Genomic DNA, 19,502 nt, shown 5'->3' with positions numbered 1-19,502 from the left:
GCTGGAATTGTAAGCATGTGACACACAGCCTGCTCTAAGATCTTAAAGTCATTAGTGATGGGTCTCCTCTCTGAGCTCACGGGAGTGAAAGAATAGGGGAAACAGCAAGCTTTGGTTAAAGGTCAGTTACTGTCTGGTCCTGTCTAGCCATTTCATGTGAAGTCAGAGTGAGATGTTTGGCACATGATCAGGTTTTTTTCAACTCGTTCTACATCTTAGAATCTTCTAGAAGGATTACGAAAGCATTAATACTACCCCCACCCCCACAAGGCCCTCTGATCAGCTCAATCAAATCTGTTTACCACAGAGCTGTCACAAAGCAGAGCTGTGTGACAGATGCTTGTAAATGCCCCAGATGATTCCAGAGGGGAGAGAGACCCATTACACCAGATGTTCATTGGCTGGCTTTCCCACTGAGGTGTTTGCCATACATGTCTGATAGCTCACATGACCTCCTAGTCCCCTGACAGTCACTCCTGCCTTTTCTAAAGACAGGGGAGGTAAAGCTGACCATCCCATAAACAGCGGGAAATAGGCACAAGGATAGGACAACCACCGAGCCTCTGTGCTCACTTTATTTACCCTCTCTCGGGTGATAGAGTTCTAAAGCACTGCGTTCTCGCTGGAGGGTCGGCTCAGCGGGCAAGGTGCTGAGTGGGGAAGCCTGGTAATTTGTGTCCAATCTGTAGATCCCATGTACAGGTGCAAGGAAAGAGCAGACTCCACCCTCTAGCCTTCAGACATGTACTGCAGTACATGCACACTTCAGAAATACACGAGTCACCATAAACAACCTCTTTTGCAACACAGAAATCCATTTCCCCCACTTTCTGAATTGAAGACACCTTCAAAATTAGGCAAAACTGACATAATGTACCCCCCCCCGATTGCAGTCTAAAACTGAGGTAGAGAATTCAAGGTATAGCAGGAGCTCCAAGGAGCAGCCTCCCCCCCCCCTCAAGAAATGGGAAAGAACAACACAAGCTGCCCACCCTTCTTCTTGGTCGGTGACATTTTTAAATCAAGCTAACCAGGCTCACTGTAAAAGGGCTCGCTTGGCCCACTGTAAGCACAGACCGCCATGTCTATCCGCCATTAAAGAGCAAGTGCAGCTGTGAATACATGAGCTGCCATTCTCTTCCCGTTCCCAGCAGAACAGGAAATAGAAATACCCCTGCTTATGGGTCTAAGGAGCAACCCAGGAGCAGACGGTGGTGCAAGGATTCCATCAACGTGTTTTCCCTTGGGTCAGTAGGTTTTATATCCAAACATCTGGTCTACCAGAATCTACCAGAAGCATGAAAGTTTCTCTCGGTGTAAAGACACAGTCCCTCTTGTGCCCTTGAACATCCCCTGAAGTTCATGACACGGACCCTTTAACGGTTGACTTCAAAAGTGCTTCCATGAGGATGAGAGACACTATTCAACTGAAAGTTATGTTGTCTATACTTTCTTTTTTAAAAAATCAGCTTTGCTGAATTTTATATATAAAATATAGCCAACGGGTGTTGGGATATAGCACAGAAATATAGTGCCAGCCTGTCATGTACAAGTCCTTTAATTTGATGCACAACATTAAGAAGAAAATATGTCCAGCAATGTATCTGCTTATAACTTACCTGAGATCCTAAAACATAAAACAATGTCATCTCTAGACAACACAGTGTCCTGAATATTGAGAATACAAATATTCTCCAAATGTGACATTGCCCCCCCCCACACACACACAAATGATTACTAGTTAAATTCCTGGTGCACTAAAGATAAATAAAATTCCATTTTCTCCTCGCACCTAAGTCAGAAGATATTCAATGGGGCTTGCTTCAGCAGCTACTGGATCTTGGTCTGCCCTCCGCTGGGGTCTCCAAAGTTGTCATTTCTTCTTTAAAATTGTGTATGACTTTTTCCTGTCATAAAATATGAAATTTGACATCATATCATTGGCCAGATACCTGTAAAACTCCTCCAACAAACCATTGGTTCCGATGCTCAAAAACCTAGGAGGAAAGTCCCAGACGTAGGAAAATCTACATCTATCCCACTGTCCCAGGCCACCTTGGGGTGGATATGAGTGTAAAGGAGAAAGAGAAAAATGGCTTGATCCATTATAGGCTGTGGACAGACACCGAAGTTCAGAATCAAATCATGAATGTGTTATTTCTCAGGTGAGCACGGAGGCTTCCTGTAAGCAGAGCTCCTTGGTTTAGACATGCAGCCTCTCCGAGCTACCCTGACTGCTCCTCTTCCTGCTTCTGCACTTGAGTGGATGCCAAGCATTCGATCACTGACCTGAAAGAGGCCTCTGCACCCTTCCTTCTAGAAACAGCTTCCTCACTGATGTGAGCTCTGCAAGTGTCCCTGAGAGAACCAGTCTCGCCTGGTTTCTAAAGAGAAGCTGCCATAACTCACAATCAAGAGTCCCCCCTTCCCTGAGTTTTCTAGATATGAGAGGGAGAGGGAGGGGAAGAGGAGAGGGGGAGGGGGAGGGGGAGGGGGAGGGAAGGGGGAGGGGGAAAGAGGGAGAGGGGGAGGGGGAGGGGGAGGGAGAGGGAGAGTGTTAGCTAATAGGGAAATGAAAACTCACACCAGCGATGCAGATAGAGCACAGCACACACCTCACTGAGCAATGTGTATGTGCACACGGTCCTAGTAACTTAACCTAACACCAATTCAACCAAAATTTGTAAAGAAAGACGGGATCAAACCCTATAGGTGGAACAACATTATGAACTAACCAGTACCCCGGAGCTCTTGACTCTAGCTGCATATGTATCAAAAGATGGCTTAATCAGCCATCACTGGAAAGAGAGGCCCATTGGACACGCAAACTTTGTATGCCCCAGTACAGGGGAACGCCAGGGCCAAAAAGGGGGAGTGGGTGGGTAGGGGAGTGGGGGTGGGTGGGGGTGGGGGACTTTTGGTATAGCATTGGAAATGTAAATGAGCTAAATACCTAATAAAAAATGGAAAAAAAAAGAAATAAAAAAATAAAAGGTGAGAAAAGTGAAGAACCAGGAAAAAAAAAAAAAAAAAAAAAGAAAGACGGGATCAGGGGGTGTTTCAATGCATCAAGTGTTTGTCTCACAAGCATGAAGTTCTGAGTATAAACAATTTGGAAACCACATAGTGGACACCAGAATGCTCAGCTAGACTAATTAGCCAGATCTTCCTGTTTGTGTCCTATCACCTGGGTTACAGACATGTGCCATCATGCCTGGCTAGGTGCTGGGGACCCAAGCACAGATCTTCATGTAACAGTCTCTTTACCCACTGAGCCACTGTACCAGCCTTAATTTCTCCCTCCTAAGCAGAAAGAAAACTAGGAGCAGCCATGTCCCCGAGGTCATGAAACAAAGGAGTCAGAACCATTTGAAAATCTTGTCTCCAACCTCTTCTGGGACTTACAGAGCCACACAGTTAAAATTGAGGAAGAAGTGGAGCCCGGGATGGATGTGTGACCACTCCTGGGAGAAAGAAGATTCTAGATCCCGGACAAGGGGGTGGGGAACAAGCTACAGATGTCTGGACTGTGCAGACTAGAGTGGGGGTCGGGAAGCACTTGCAAATAGCTCTTGAATGGGAATGTAAATAACAGGCCCTGCTGAGGTTGGCGAGGGCTTTCTATATAAATACATAAACAAACAAACCAATAAATAAGAAACAATAAGAAAAAAACCCTTCACTTCCTAACTGTGTTTTACTTGAAAAGGACGGCAAAGGGGAAGAGGGAGGGTAGACAGGGAGAGAGAGAGAGACAGACAGACAGACAGACAGACAGACAGACACAGAGAGAGAGACAGAGAGAGAGAGACAGAGAGAGAGAGAGAGAAGAAAAGGGTCAGAACGAGAGAGGACGGGTGTCCTCATACCTCCCTCCAGAACCCTGTTTTATGCTCATTTCAGGAAAGCTTCCTGTGCTGCAAATATGGGGTAATTTGAGTCACTGTCGGGCCACAGGCTAATTTCAAGGTCCATCAATCCGGATACACAGTTCCTAGTTATGACTCCTAGTTATGGCGCAGAATCCTTGCTTCTCATGGATACGTAATATCTTTCCTTTAAGGCTTGCTGATATTTATACGGTATTTTGATGCACTCTATAATTACAGTTACAGTTTCGAAACTTCAGAAAGGAGTAAGGTAGTAGGAGGCCTCCGGGGATGGAAGCACAGGAAGAGTAAAAGGCTAGGAGTACATCCATCATGCATTTCAAGAAATACAGAAACACAGGGTTGGCAAGATGGCAGACGGGTAAGGAAGGGGCTTGCTGCCAAGCCTGTCAGCATGAGTTCTAGCTCTGGGTCCCTCCTGGTGAAAGGAGAGACCTGACTTTCGCCCAGTTGTCCTCTGATCTTTACATGTTCATCATTATATGTGAACATGAGCATTCACACATACACACATGCCCACACATGTGCACACACACACACACATGCACACACATGCACACACACAGGTACACACACATGCACACACACACATGCACACACACACATGCACACACACACACATGAATACACACACACACATGCACACACACACACACATGTGCACACACACACACACACACACGTAAATGTAATAAAACTAAACTCAAAAAAGTGAGCTCCTTTGCAGGAAGAACGATCACACACTCTCCCTACCTTTTTGAAGAAATACCAGAACCAACCTTGCTTCACTTAGACATCCAATACAGAAGTACACGCAGATCTTATTTTATACAGAGTCAGTCTAACTAGCACCTTCACACTAGACCCGAATGACCATCCTGTCTCCAGGTAACCAGTTTGTAGGGCCTGGTTTGGCCAGGGATGGTTGTGTGGGCAGCCGCATCCTCAGACCTCTTTCAGGTTTCAGGCTCAGCCTTTTTTGATGATGGCATGGTCACGGGTCCTCTACCCAGGAGGAGCCTAAGTCTGGATCAGGGCATGGCTTTTGCTACCCAGCATTCTATCTGACCTCCTCCGATCTAAGTGTATAATACCCTATTTTAAGGAAAATATTGAATGCAAAAATACAGAGTATATTAGACTCCTGGATTAGACAGTCAACTGTGCGGAGACATCCCCTCTAGTCTGTCCCAGAACTTATAAGCTTTTCTAGAGTCAACCCAGGTCTTGTGGGAAGTCACCTGCCTTACTTGAGGACAAATCTATGAAGAATAAGAGCAATGATAAGACTGTTGGTGTTTCTTACCAACAAGCTCCACTACCACACCCACCCAGAACATCAACCACACATCCAAATCCCAGTCTATTATCACGTGTGCCCAACTGTCCCCAAATAACATAAATTTCATTTAGATGCAAATTACAGCTAGCTATACTATTTTATCTCCTAAATCCATTTTTGAAATTTGTTATTGATTCTCTGTGTATTTACATCATGCAACCTTAATCCCACCCATCTCCCTTCCTATCACACCTCTGCTTTTACAACGTCCTTACTTAAAACAAAACAAAACAAAACAAAACACCTCATGTGGAACCTGTAATGTGTCACCTTGTGTACCCTTTGGTCCACTCATCTTTACTTGCAAATTTTCATGACAATGAGTCATTGGTCTGGCTCAAGGCCTCTGGCTTTTGCTACTCTACCAATGCTGGATCCTCACTGATGTGTTTATAAAAAAGAGAGAGGGGGGAATATGTTCTATGGATGGGGTAGTGAGGTATAGGGGAAGGGGATGTCTCAGCTGGCACATGCCAAGGCTTCCCTTCCCCCTGAAGGACCAGCCACACGACGGTACACTATAGAATAGAGTTTATTCAGGGCATGGGGAGGGGAGTGAAGAGAGTAGTAGAGGCAGAGAGAGAGAGAGAGAGAGAGAGAGAGAGAGAGAGAGAGAGAGAGTAGAGAAGTAGAGGCCAGCCATGAGCAGAGGGGGAAGGGAGTGGGGAAGGGTGAGGGGACAGGGAGCAAGAAGGGAAGAGAGCAAGAGAACAAGAGATCAAGAGAAGGAGGCGGGGGCAAGCAGCCCCTTTTATAGTGGGTCAGACCTACCTGGCTGTTGCCAGGTAACTGTGGGGGTGGTGTTTAGACAGAATGCTAACACTCACTGGGACTCCTCTCAGATACCCTGTTGTGACCCTGTGTCATGGAGATCTTGATGGTTTGGATCTGCAGGACCAGCCCCTTCACAGTTCATAGATGGGGTCGATGTTGGGGTGAGCCAACACAAACACCTGGATCTGAGCCTGGGGTGGTAGCTGAATTGGCCAGTCTGCCAGCTCTCCCATATCTACACCAGCTCGATCTATGGTCAGGGTCAACTCTCCAACACTACCCTAGCGAGTTCACCTAATGCTACAGCTGGCAACAGGCAGGGCCAGCGCTCCAGCTCACCAGCCCCCACACAACCAGGGCCAGCTCTACTGTGATGCCCAGGTGAGGTGCAGGTCTCAATCTCTCAAGTGTGATAGCTGGTGAAGGACAAGGCCAGCTCTCCCACCTGTTCCAGGTGGTGGTGAGGGGCATTTCTCCCTCACCCATGCTACCTCACAGTGAACTAGTGACCTGACCAGACCTCCTGAAACCATGCCACCAGAGCCAGCCCAGGAGAGGCGCAGGGCCCACTCTGCACAGTGCTCAGACAGCAACATGGCCTCCCCTCAGGCAGCAGCCCAGATTGAAACATCTACATGGTCTTTGATGGCAACGTAGGCCTCAGATATCAAGACAGACCCCAGTCTCGATAGGACTCTAGATCCAGACACGGCCTCCAGCAGCAGCAGAGCCTGGAAGTCGTCATGGCCTCAGGTGGCAGCACAGGACACTCAGATCAGATCTCCCTCAGCAACAGCAAAGTCCTCAGACATCCGCACGGTCTCAGGTGGCAGCCCAGACCATGAATATACACATGGCCGTTGGTGTAACTCAGGCCATGGATACTGACGCAGACCCCAGCTGCAGTAGGACCACAAACCCACATACGGGCTTGATGCACACAAAGCCAGTGTATCACCGTGGCCGCGGGTTGTTGAGTAGGCTCCCTACGTCTGCCTGCTCCGCACTACTGTCAGAGTCTCCAGTTTCACCTTGCTCTACAGTGTGCAAACCCCTCAGCTTCACTTTCTCTCCCATCTCTCCGCAGTATGCTCCATCCTTCCCATCTCTCCATCGCTTATTCATGCACCACAATGGCACCTACTACTGGCACTTCTGTGTCTTTTCTTCTGGCTCCTCTGGGCCAGTGGATTGGGGTAGATCTCCTACAACCTTAAGTTTCTTAATTTATAATAATCCAAACTCGTTTTAAAAAGGACTTTAAAGCTTTTCTAAACGTATTTATTTATTTCGTGTGTGCTGGAGGTGGCACACATGCCTTGGTACAAGTGTGGAGGTCAGAGGATAACTTGTAGGAAGCAGCTTTCTCCCTCTACCTTGGGGGTCATGGAGACTGATCTGAGACCCTCAGGCTTGATGGTACCCGTTGAGCTATCTCGAAGGTATAATAAGGTCTTATATATTGGAAGGCAGCCATTAGCTTTGTGAAGCAAGGTAATTTACCTTACAAAAATGTGCCGCCCATGTTTTCCATCCTTGAGTCATGTGCTGCCTAGGGCTTACAGCCACAGACTATATTCTCAAGCCAGGTAGAGTAATTCATATCCTTCTAAGACCTTCTTACTAACTTACTATACAGCAATCTTTGTTCTTCTCAAATTGTTTTGAAATCTGAATGTTATAAAAATTGTTTTTCTTCATTAACCTCCTACTTGATATATTTCTTGTAAAATATTTACATGATTACAAACTGAAAAAAACATAATCAGGTCTATTCAGAGGATCCTTTTTTCAACTTTGTGTTTCTCTGAGGTTTTTATTTCTAGGTTTATTTATGTTTTGTGTATAATTCTGTTTTGCCACATGTGTATTTGTGCACCATGGGCAGACGGTGACCAAGGATGTCAGAGCAAGGGTGTACCCATGCTCTGGGAATTTCTGTAAAACATTTTATAAATTGGTTCCTTAGTCTGTGTGAGTGTCGGAGGCTTGAAAGCTGTAGAAATTTAAATCCCCTGGAACTGGAGCTAGGAAGGCTAGGGAGACTTGTGAGGCACCATTTGTGTGCTGAGACCTGAACTGCCTTCCTCTCCTCCAGCAGAAAGTGCTCTTAACCACTGAGCCATCTCTCCAGACCCTTCCTCCGTTTTTAACTTTTACAAATGTGTAGGGAGGAAGGAGCTGTCCTCATCGATTTTCTCTGCAAAGCCCAGCATACCATAGACACAGCATGCCATAGACACAGCATGCCATAGACACTCTCTTATACCTCGGTCTCTGGCTAGCTACAGTCTCTGGACCTGACATAGATGATGCAGTGTTCTGATAGAGCTGTTCCTTTGAACAGCTGTCTATCAATCCATGGTGTTGTGATTCTATTACCCAACCAGCAGACTTGGCAAATCTGTGAGTGCTTCCAAGTCTTCTGCTATTACAAATGTTCACTGCATGGATAATCCTGTGTGTGCTTTGCCTTTCCGGTTTAAATTTATGTTTGTGATGGATTTCCCAGGATGAGATTACTAGGCCAAATAAAAGTTTCAGTAGAGCGTTTTCTGTGTACTTCCGTGTTGTTGATCCCTTGGAAAGCTGAAATTATAGTGATCTGTACGTGACTGTATGCCCCTTCCCCACCTCGAAGGGTCAACCAGTTACTTCAGAAACTTTGTATTAGTCAGGATTCCCTAGATAAGAGCAAAGATAAAAAAAGAGAGAGGCTGAGCGTGAATCTGTTGTGGAAATCACCGAGAGTTGGTGTGGCGGGTCTGCAGCCTGGAGCTCATGATATCTGAGAAGGCAGATGGGTTCTCAGCACACAAATGGTGCCTCACAACCCTTCCTAGCTCCAATTCCAGGAGATCTGACACCCTTGGTCCTGACATCCTTGCTCTAGAAGAGAGAGTAAAGTCATCTTTCCTCTGCCTTTTTCTTCAATGTGAGCCCTGTCAGCCGTGCTGGTGAGGATAGCCTTCTCCACTCAGCTCAGTAATATGCTCTTTTACACTCACACACACACACACACACACACACACACACACACACTGTCAGGGATGGAGACACAGAAAGAGAGTATGTATGCTATCAGGTTTGGTCGTCCTTTAATACGCACAGTGTTGCTTAGGGCAGCCACATCCTATCCCCTGGGAATTCCTCATAGCCTATCTCAGTTAGAAACCTCAGCTTAATGAGGGACTTCATTAGATACTTTCAATGTCTGAAAAATCATTAGCCTGCCCAGGTCTGGTCCATCAACATCACCTTGAACTGGTTTTCAAAGTGCTGAGTCTTCGACTTTGCCTGTGGAAATTCTGATTTGCTCAGCACGAGTGAGACCTAAATTTCTACAGCTTTAAAGCCTCCGACACTCACGTAGACTAAGGAACCAATTTATAAAATGTTTTGCAGAAATTCCCAGAGCATGGGTACATCAAATACGTGACTAGTTGTTCAGTTGGACTCGGGGAACTTCCTCCTTGAACATGACAAGGACAGAAGAACCCTTGAAGCACGGGAAACTGATGCCTTTGATGATAGAGAAACTTTCAAATGGCATCGTTAGTAGCTAAACCCAGGACCAAGGGTTAAACTTAAACCTCAAAACCGGTCTATTCTATTCCAGAAAGAGTCTGCTCTGATTTTGATTCTACAACCGCAGAATCTGCACGAAAAGTATCTCTATGATTAAAAAGAGCCCTAGATGTTATGCCATCTAGTAGGGGGTGGGCTGATGTTGGGGAACGCTAAGAAACCCACTCCCATGCTAAACCTGTGTGCAGAGGATTGAATGAGAGATGCCCCACAAAGGATGCAGTGGTTTATCTTCCCCGTCCCTCACAATTGATGGCACTGCTTTGGAAGGTTTAGAAGGTGTGGCCTTGCCGAAGGAAGTATGTCACATAGGGTAGGCTATGACAACATAAACCTCATCATACTTCCAGTTTGCTGTCTTGCTGGAGACTCAAAGGGTGAGCTCTTAGTTTCTTGTTCCGGCTGCCACGCATGCTGATTGTGATGGACCTTCTGGGGTTGTAAGGCAAGGTAAACTCCTTCCTTAAGCTGCCTTGCTCAGGGTGTTTTAACACAACAGAAGAGTGACTAATATCTCCCTCTAGTTGGAGAAAAGTAAATATTGCATAGCTACTTTTCCCCTTCCTTCTGTCAGTACATCAGACACATAATCTTCTAAGCTCTAAATGCTAAATTTGAACATTGTCAAAATTTCTACATATAAAGGGGTGGTCACTCCATAGCAGAGTGCAGGCCAAGCATGTATGAGGTCAACCCCCAGCACAGGCACACAGGTACACAGCCACAGGTACACAGTCACAGGTACACAGCACAAGTACACAGCACAGGCACACAGTCACAGGCACACAGCACAGGCACACAGTCACAGGCACATAGTCACAGGCACACAGTCACAGGCACACAGCACAGGTACACAGTCACAGGTACACAGTCACAGACACACAGTCACAGGCACACAGCACAGGCACACAGTCACAGGCACACAGTCACAGGCACATAGTCACAGGCACACAGCACAGGCACACAGTCACAGGCACACAGCACAGGTACACAGTCACAGGTACACAGTCACAGACACACAGTCACAGGCACACAGCACAGGCACACAGTCACAGGCACACAGTCACAGGCACACAGCACAGGCACACAGTCACAGGCACATAGCACAGGCACACAGTCACAGGCACACAGCACACACACACAGTACAGGCACACAGTCACAGGCACACAGTCACAGGCACACAGCACAGGCACACAGCACAGGCACACAGCACAGGCACACAGTCACAGGCACACAGCACAGGCACACAGCACAGGCACACAGCACAGGCACACAGCACAGGCACACAGCACAGGCACACAGCACAGGTACACAGCACAGGCACACAGCACAGGCACATAGCACAGGCATACAGTCACAGAGAGGTAAAATGCTGCAGGCTCAGCTTCGCACTTCTGGTTTTTTATGTTCCCTTGCACTCTCCCGCTCTGTGGAGTAAATGTTTTTCTACAGCAATGTTACCAGAGCCGTGGCTGTTAACGTGCAAGCCAGCGGATTCACAGTGGTCAATAGCAAAGACTGGACCACTGGGCTTCTCATGAGATTCACGGAGCTGCGCTTGGGTTTCAAACTTATGTATGTATTGTTCCCGGTTTGTTTTTCCTCAGACAGGGTCTCTTCTAGTGCAGGCTGGCTTCAACCTAATTGGCTACTGTAGCCCAGGATAACTTTGAACTCCTGCCCTTCCCACTTCTGTGTGCTGAGTTCCGTCGGGTGCCGAGAAGCCAAGTGTGAGGTGACTTTGATCACTGTGGTGTAAACAGAGCCTCTGCAGGCTTCCTTCTCTGATTCAGAACAGTAGGCAAATGGTGTTATGATTCCAAAGGTAGCCATAAAGGGTGAAGTCTGTGTTAAGTTTCAAACCCAGGGTAAAAGGCGGAGGTACCTCTTTAACATAGCAAGGTGGTTCTGGCTTCCAGGGTCTCTCAGCATCCGCCAGTCCCTACCTGTTACAGGGTATGGCTGGAGCTCTACCCAGAATTCTCCAGCCTAGGGTCTGGGCTGCCCTTCCCCCACAGGCTCATCCTTATCATCTAGACAGTCTGGTTACCCGCCCCTTTGTACCTTTGGCTCCTTGCTGCTGCTACACCTGATTCCCATCTTTACCCTCTCCCAGCATGCCCCAACTCAGTATAGTCATGTCAACTCTAGACTCTCTCAAGCAGCTCTGACTCTGCCCATGCTCGCTCCACGAATCTATAATAAACTTCCTCCTCCCCATGTCTGTAGTGACTTCAGAGCCTTCTGTCTACAGACTTTAAAAGTCAGGTGTTCTAGCACCACCAGTTGAAGACCATGTGTAAAACCTGAAGTTAACCTATAAGCCCCACCCACCCAGGAACCAAGTAACTTCCTGGAATGCTGGGAGTTGTAGTTCTTAGAAAGTAACAAAGCCTCATGGGAAAACATCATGGCCTTTCCATTTATAAGCCCCTGCAAAACTCAGCTGACCAAAACCCATCTTGGCTAGTATTTAATTAGAAGCTTGGCTGAAGTGGTGAAACTGGTTTTTCTCCAGCGAATTTCAGGGGCATTAGACATTCCACTTATTTACTTTCCTCCACCATTGAGCTGTGAGAAGTCATATTCCTTTCTCCTGTTTGCTTTCTCTTAATGAAGCAAAGGGTATAGCAGCAGTGAAATGCATTCCAACTTCCAGTGCAGCCCCCATTACATCGTATTGCAAACTCCTTGAACTCAAGAGGAGACAGCCTATATAGGTTTTGCTTTCTTTTTTTCTTTCTTTTCTTTTCTTTTCTTTCTTTCTTTCTTTCTTTCTTTCTTTTTTTTTTTTTTTTTTTTTGATAAATACAGTTAAGCGTACCCTCCTTGCCACTATGTCTATCTGTTATGAGGATAAAAGGGAAAATGACTTGGGGTGGAAAACTATGGCAGAACCCCCCCTTAACAGGAAAAGTTTTGCGGGGGGGGGGGGGAGAAAAAGTCTTTCTGAAGGCCATCACCCAGGTGAGCCTAGCTGCAGAGCAGGGACTGCCTAGTTCTGCTTTAATCTTCCTGCACGGACAGGGATCTCTCTGAATTGCTCTCCCAATAACTGGCTTTTGTGAGCACTGTTGAATCTGATTATATTCTGTCGCGCTAGGAACATCAAGACAGCTTAGAGCCTTTGCACAACCCCACCCCAGTGTAATTCCGTGCTCAGTCCCGGGCTACAGCAGAGCTTCGGTTGTGTCAAAGGCGATCATGGATCACCTGTTCACTCTGCTGCTTTCTGTGTCTCTGACAAAGGACCCGAGCTCTGTGAATTTGTTCTGTCTCATTGTCCCTGATAGAGATGTATTCTTTTCTCTCTCTTTCAGATTTGGCAGAAAAACATTGCCCGAGGCAGAGATTACTCTTATCGGACTTCTTTTCTGTAGCATTTCCCCTGATATGGCTCAGTGTAGAGAAGATGAGGCCAAGGCTCTCACACAATAGAGCTTTAAAATAACTAACAACGATCTGCCTTGTACATCTCGGTTGAAGTAGAACAGCTTTCTCTCTCTCTCTCTCTCTCTCTCTCTCTCTCTCTCTCTCTCTCTCTCTCTCTCTCTCTCTCTCTCTCTCTCTCTCTCTCTCTCTCTCTCTCTCTCTCTCTCTCTCTCTCTCTCTCTCTCTCTTCTGAGACAGGGTTTCTCTGCATAACCCTGGCTGTCCTGGAATTCACTTTGTAGAGCAGGCTGACCTTGAACTCAGAAATTCACCTGCCTCTGCCTCCCGAGTGCTGGGATCAAAGGCGTGCGCCACCACGCCCGGCATAGAACAGATCTCTTAAAATGAAGGAAAGCATTTGGCATGTTAAGTAAGAAATTTAAAGTCCAAAGCTCTTTCCCATTGTTCCAAATCCCCCTCCCCACCATTCCTACATTCTCCAAGGGGCCCTTAGAAGTGTTCACTTGTTAAGAGTTTGAATGTAGAGCCGGGCTTGGTAGCACACGCCTTTAATCCCAGCACTCGGGAGGCATAGGCAGACGGATTTCTGAGTTCGAGGCCAGCCTGGTCTACATAGTGAGTTCCAGGACAGCCAGGGCTATACAGAGAAACCCTGTCTTGAAAAAACAAAAACAAACAAACAAACAAACACCAAAAAACCAAAAACAAACAAAAAAAGAGTTTGAATGTAGAAGGCTCACAGCGCATGTGTTTTTGACAGTCCCAGCAGGTGGCGCTGTTTGGGAGGACTGAGGCGTCTTTACCTTGTGGTGCCTGGCTGGTGAGAATAGGGGATTTTGACCTGTCTGTGCCTGGTTCTGGCCTGTGTTCTCTGTTTACTATCTGTTCGCAGGTAAAATGCTTTGCCTTTTGTCTCCAGCACTCTAGAGCCACAGGGAGCAGTGGCCATCCTGCCATGGTGGACTGAAATCGCTCTGAAACCATGAGCCAAAAGAAGACCACCCTCCCCAGAGTTGCTTCTGAAGTGTGCTCGGTCACACTCCCACACTCCGGGGGGAAGTAGTTATGTCACTCTACATTCTCACATCAGACCTGTGCACTCCTCCGCAGAGTCCCCTCTTGGGAAGACAGACGGAGCAAAGGTAATATCCTATGGCTTCGGAACAGATTTAGAAAGCTCCCCAGATGCGTGTGGACAGAACTGAGTGGGACACTGTACAAAGCTGATAGGATCTTTAAGAGGTTGAGCCTAGAGGCAAGTCCTAACTCATCCGGGACATGCTGTCCAAGGGGGTTGTGGGATTCTGCATTCTCTGGCTCCCTGGACATGAGGTGAGTGGTTTTGCATCCCTAAGCTCCTACCACAGCGTGCTTCCTTGACAAAGGACAAGAATAATGGCACGAATCACTCAAGATCTGAGACTTAAAGCAGAGCTATCCCAAACCTTTTCTCTTTCTAAGTTTCACACACCAGATGCTTGTCACAGTGATTCAAAATGTGACTCATATTATCTCACGGGCAAGAATTCTTCCTTCCCAGTACACTGTAGGGTTTTCAAACCAGTGGGGATAGCTCATTTATCATCATCATTCACATCTTAATACTATTCTCAATGTGATGTTGCCATTAGAGTGGTCATCTTAGAAGATACACCAACCTTTTAACCCATTAACCCATCTCTTCCCCTCTTTTTATACTTATACTAATTACTGTGTGGCCATGCTGGCTAGTGTGTATTTCACTCCACACCAAACCAAGACTTTCAGGACTCTCCTGATCTCAGCCAACCTTCCTCTGTATATCTGACACTAGCATTCAGTGTAACTCCAGCTCCAAGAGATCAGATATTCCCTTCTGGTTTCTGTGGTTACCGGTATACAAGGCATACACACATACATACAAGAAAAAGAAAACAAGAAAGTATTCAGTAGCAGGACCCTCTGACTTGGAGGGTCCACACCCCATCCCTCCACAAATCTAACCACTAGATTCTAACCCTTTCCTTCTTCGAAGCTTGCCTTTGTGGGGGCTGAGTCTTGAGATCGGAGCATTTTGACTGAAATAAAGCAAATTATGGCAATTAAAGGCCTTGCCTACCTTGAAACCTTTTGCCATTCTTGGAGCCACTATTGGCTTTCTGCACTCTCTGCTTTCTTCCTTGAGTCACTGAATTGGGGTTTCTTACTATGAGATCTGAGAATAGCGATGGTTTGCACACAAGCTCCACTCTCTGGTTTTCGAGGGTGGAAACAGAGAAAGTACAAGAGGGGGAGGAAGGTTAGCATTCAAGCCAAAGCCAGAAACAAAGAGAACGCACTGTGGTGTCTCTGCGGCTGATGCCTGACTCCCACACTGCTGTATTCTACTGCAATTAAGCTCTCAGTTTCCAACTCTCTACAATTGTGCTCTCCAACGGCATTTCAGAAACAGGGAAGCCGGAGCCCATCGCACACCCTTATTTTTAGCATCTATTAATTGCATGAAGCAAAGGGCTCCTGTTGACATTTCCATACTTGCACATAATGTCCTTTCATCTACTCCCAACCTCCAGCACTCTTGTGATCTCACCTCCCTCTCGCCTCCCACACTCACAATGGTCCCCTCTGTCCTTTTCTTCTTCTCCTAGATCTCAGAGTGAGAGAAAGGATGGGATACCTGCTCTTGTAAGATTGGCTTAATTCACCGAACGTGATGACCTCAGATTCCATTAGCTTTCTTGGAGGTGATAGAATTTTGTTCTTTATAGCTGAATAATTGAGTTTATTTATGTACTGTATTTTATTTCATCGATGGACATCAGAGATTATTTCATAATCTGATAATATGTATCATATTATATATTATATTTGTATATAACATAATATATACATATGTATATTTTCATAATATTGTGAATACTGCAATGGTGAAAATGGGTACTCGGGTGTCTCTGTGGCAAGCAGAACTCAAAATGTGCTTAAAACCTTAAGTAAGAATTGACACGCTGATGGGACTGGGCAGGCAGACTGATCAGTCAGCGAAGTGGTTGCTACACAGGCATGAGGATATGAGTTCCTCTTCCCAGCACCCACATACAAACAACAACAAAGCTAAAAGCAGGGTACACATCCCTACACTGGAAACAGGGTCCCAGGTAGATAGATCACTGGAGCTCACCAGCCAGCCAGCCTGAGGTTCCGTGGGAGACCCTGCCAAAAACACAAAGTGGAAATGGGTAGATCAACACACCCAGGGTATGCATGTATTAATAGACATATATGTGAATGCACACACACACACACACATGTATACACACCTACACAAAAGAAAAGGACACAAGCTTTGGAGATACTAGAGAAGAACATACAGGAAATACGTCACTCTGGGCATTGATAATTACTCTCGGAACGCTGCTGTATCAGCTCAGAAAATAACAGCAAGAACTGATAGCTTGCATTAAACTGAATTTAAAATGCTTCTGCACAGCAAATGGAGTGACCCACAGAGTAAAGAGACGGCTCCATAAAGGGAGAGGGGCTTTGGAGGAGTGTGCCAGGTATCCATCTATCAGGGGCTTAACCTCCAAAATGCTTGAAGAGTCCAAACACTGAAAAATCAGTCACTGGACATGTCACCTGGATACTTTTCAAATTGAGTTTAACATGTTGATAAGTCCACTGGAACATAGCCAACATCCTCAGCCTGCAGCATGCAATAGAAGCCGTTTGTCATAAACAAGACATGATCCATAACTTTAGCTAATGCAGTGAGTGCACACAAAGCAGCCACCACCCTGTGGTTCCATTTCAGGTTTCAGAGTTGAAGGAGAAGGCTGAGGAGAGATGGAGTCCAGGGTCTGTTAGAATTCACTCACTCTGAGTCTCCTTCTGTGCCTGGTCCCTTTTCCCCTCAGCAAGGAATTTCTTTTCACAGTTTCCTGTTCACTGTTTCTTGGTATTTCAAAGGCAGCTGACTGACAAGCTGTGACAGGACATTTCTGGGGGACTCTGCTTCACTTCATTTTGGCTTTTCCCTCACAAAACAAAACAAGCAGGGCACTTAAAATGTGAAAAATAAAGGTGTAATTTTGACACAAAGTGAGAGCTTTGTCTATTTCGCTTTCCAAGGAGTCCAGGGAAATACCATTTGAAGTTCTGCCAGCCGGCTGCTTCATGTAGACGAGCTAATTACAATAGTCAGATAAGAAGTTCATGCGGAAGTATGCATGTAACCTTTATAATAAATTACTGCTTAAAAACCCAATGAATTCAGACAGAACAGGCGAAAGCTTTAAGCCTTTTAGCAAGCTGCTCTTTGTTAAGCTGGTTTTTTTGTTGTTGTTGTTGTTGTTGTTGTTTTTCAAGAAAATAATGAGAGGGGGCAAGAGTGACAGAGAGAGACCAAGGGAGATACAAAATTACTTAGTTATGGAAAGATGAGAGGAGGGAGCAGGAGCCCGGTACACAGCATAACCTAAGCCTTTTGTGCCACAAACCTAAGGCTCAGAGCCTACAGATGAGGGGAGAAATATGCAGAAGGGAATCAAAAGAGACAGGAAATCTGACAACGAGCCCCCAAGCACAAAGCCAGGGCCCGAAAACGGGGACCACTGTTGAGAATGGGCTAGCTAGTTATCCAAAGTTCCCTTAAACCTAACACTTGGGAGGCTGGATCAGGCAGATTGCTGTGAGTTTAAGGCAAGCCCGGGCTACATAGTGCGTTTTAGATTAGCCCAGGAACAGAATAATATGTCTCCAAAACGAGGAGGAGGAAGAGGAGGACAAGGAGGAGGAGGAGGAAAGAGCAGAGGAAAATGAGGGGGAAGAGAAGGAAGATGAGCCGAAGGAGGGGAAGAAGGAAGTGGATTTTCTGTTGGATGTACGTACTTTTAAAGCGGAGCCAAGTCTAAATCATGGCAGAAGCCCAGTGGTCACTTCAAATGAGGGACTAACCACCCGGAAGTGGGCGCAAGGCAGTCTCTGCCCCCTGGCGGCAGACAAGACAACTTGAGGTCCACGCCTAAGGTTAAATCCTGGCTGCCAGGGCCCATGGCTACTCAGGAAAGTCCCACCTTACATGCACCCCCTTTCTCTTAAGTGGCTTGTCCTTACCCCTTAACCTTGTTAAGCGTCCTCCTTGGCTGAGGAGTTAGAATTTGTCTGGCTGACTCTACACACTGCTTTGCTCTGCTCAGTTCTCCGTACCTCTGCAAAGCAAGGACACCACCACAAAAGCAAGCCAAGGATGGAACAGGCGACCAGGTGTGATACCTTGTGCGTGAATTGCTTGTCTTGTTGATTCCACAAAACACCTGACAAAACCGACTCAGGAAAGGGAGCACTTTGGCTCACACTTCAAGGGTCTGGTGCATGGTGGTGGGGGAGGCAGGGCAGCAGGAGCGCAGGGAGCGAGGGAGCTGGTCAGTTGCACCCAGTCAGGAAGAGGGGCAGATGGGTACAGGTTCCCTTTGTTCGGAACCCCAGCCTGTAGAGTTCTGCTACTCACATTTAAGGTGGATCTTCCCATCTGGGTTAGCCTAATCTAGAAAAATCCTTCATCGAAATGCCCAGGCATTTGTTTCCACAGCGATCAGAAATCCTGTCAAATTGACAATCAGCGTTAACTACACGGAACACAACTGCAGTCCTCACTCTTGAAAGGCTGAGATGGGAGCGTCGAAAACGAGGAGTGTGGGAGCCTTGCCTAAACTACATAGCAGGTCCCAAGGCAGCCTTTACTATAGTGTGAGACGCTGTCTTCTTAGAGGAAAAAAAAAATCCCCTCTCCACCTCCTTACAAAACAAAATCGTGGTTCAAGGAAAGGCCAGAGTTCCTGATTTGTGTAACCTAGGAGAGGGGGCAGGCTGGGAGTCAGTCAAGGTGAAATCGGGGTGAACTCAACCCTAGTTTACATGGGAGAAAGAGAAATGGCAAGCATGGGTACCTCATCAGCACTGACATCTTTTGCCTCAACCTTCTAAGCTACCAGGCTGTCATATTAATCTTTCTCAAAGATAGCAAGACCAGTGCATGTTAGAAGCCGTGTTTTGATGGAGCAATAGCAGCTGTGTCTGTCCCCCTTCCGTCACGGTGATGAGATATCTGATGAACCCCACTGTTGGGGGGTGCTTTATTTTGGGCTCTTGATTTCCGAGGTGTCAGCTTGTGATCTGTTGGCACCACTGCTTTGGGGCCTGTCGAGATGCCATACATCATGGAGGAGGTGTGGGCACCAAAAGCTTTTCACTTCAGGGTAGCCAGAAAGCAAAGAAAGGAAGAGAGAAGGGCTCTGTGCCTCATTGTCACCTCAGCGGTACACTCCTAGTCTCTAACTTCCTCCTGATTATTGACAACTCCTGTGGGTTCTCCCATGCTTAGGTTGGGCATGGGCTATAGGGTGACATTTTGGTACCAACCTTGTTACTAGTAGACCCTACTATTTACTGCTGAGGTGGGGAATGCATCAGTATTTTAACATGCTCATGGCTTTATTCAATCCTGAAATAACTTTTATGTGGATTTAATTGTTCCACA

Source organism: Mus musculus, chromosome 6, assembly GCF_000001635.26.
Source record: "Mus musculus strain C57BL/6J chromosome 6, GRCm38.p6 C57BL/6J".
Taxonomy (NCBI): Eukaryota; Metazoa; Chordata; class Mammalia; order Rodentia; family Muridae; genus Mus; species Mus musculus.
This window is presented reverse-complemented; position numbering follows the sequence as displayed.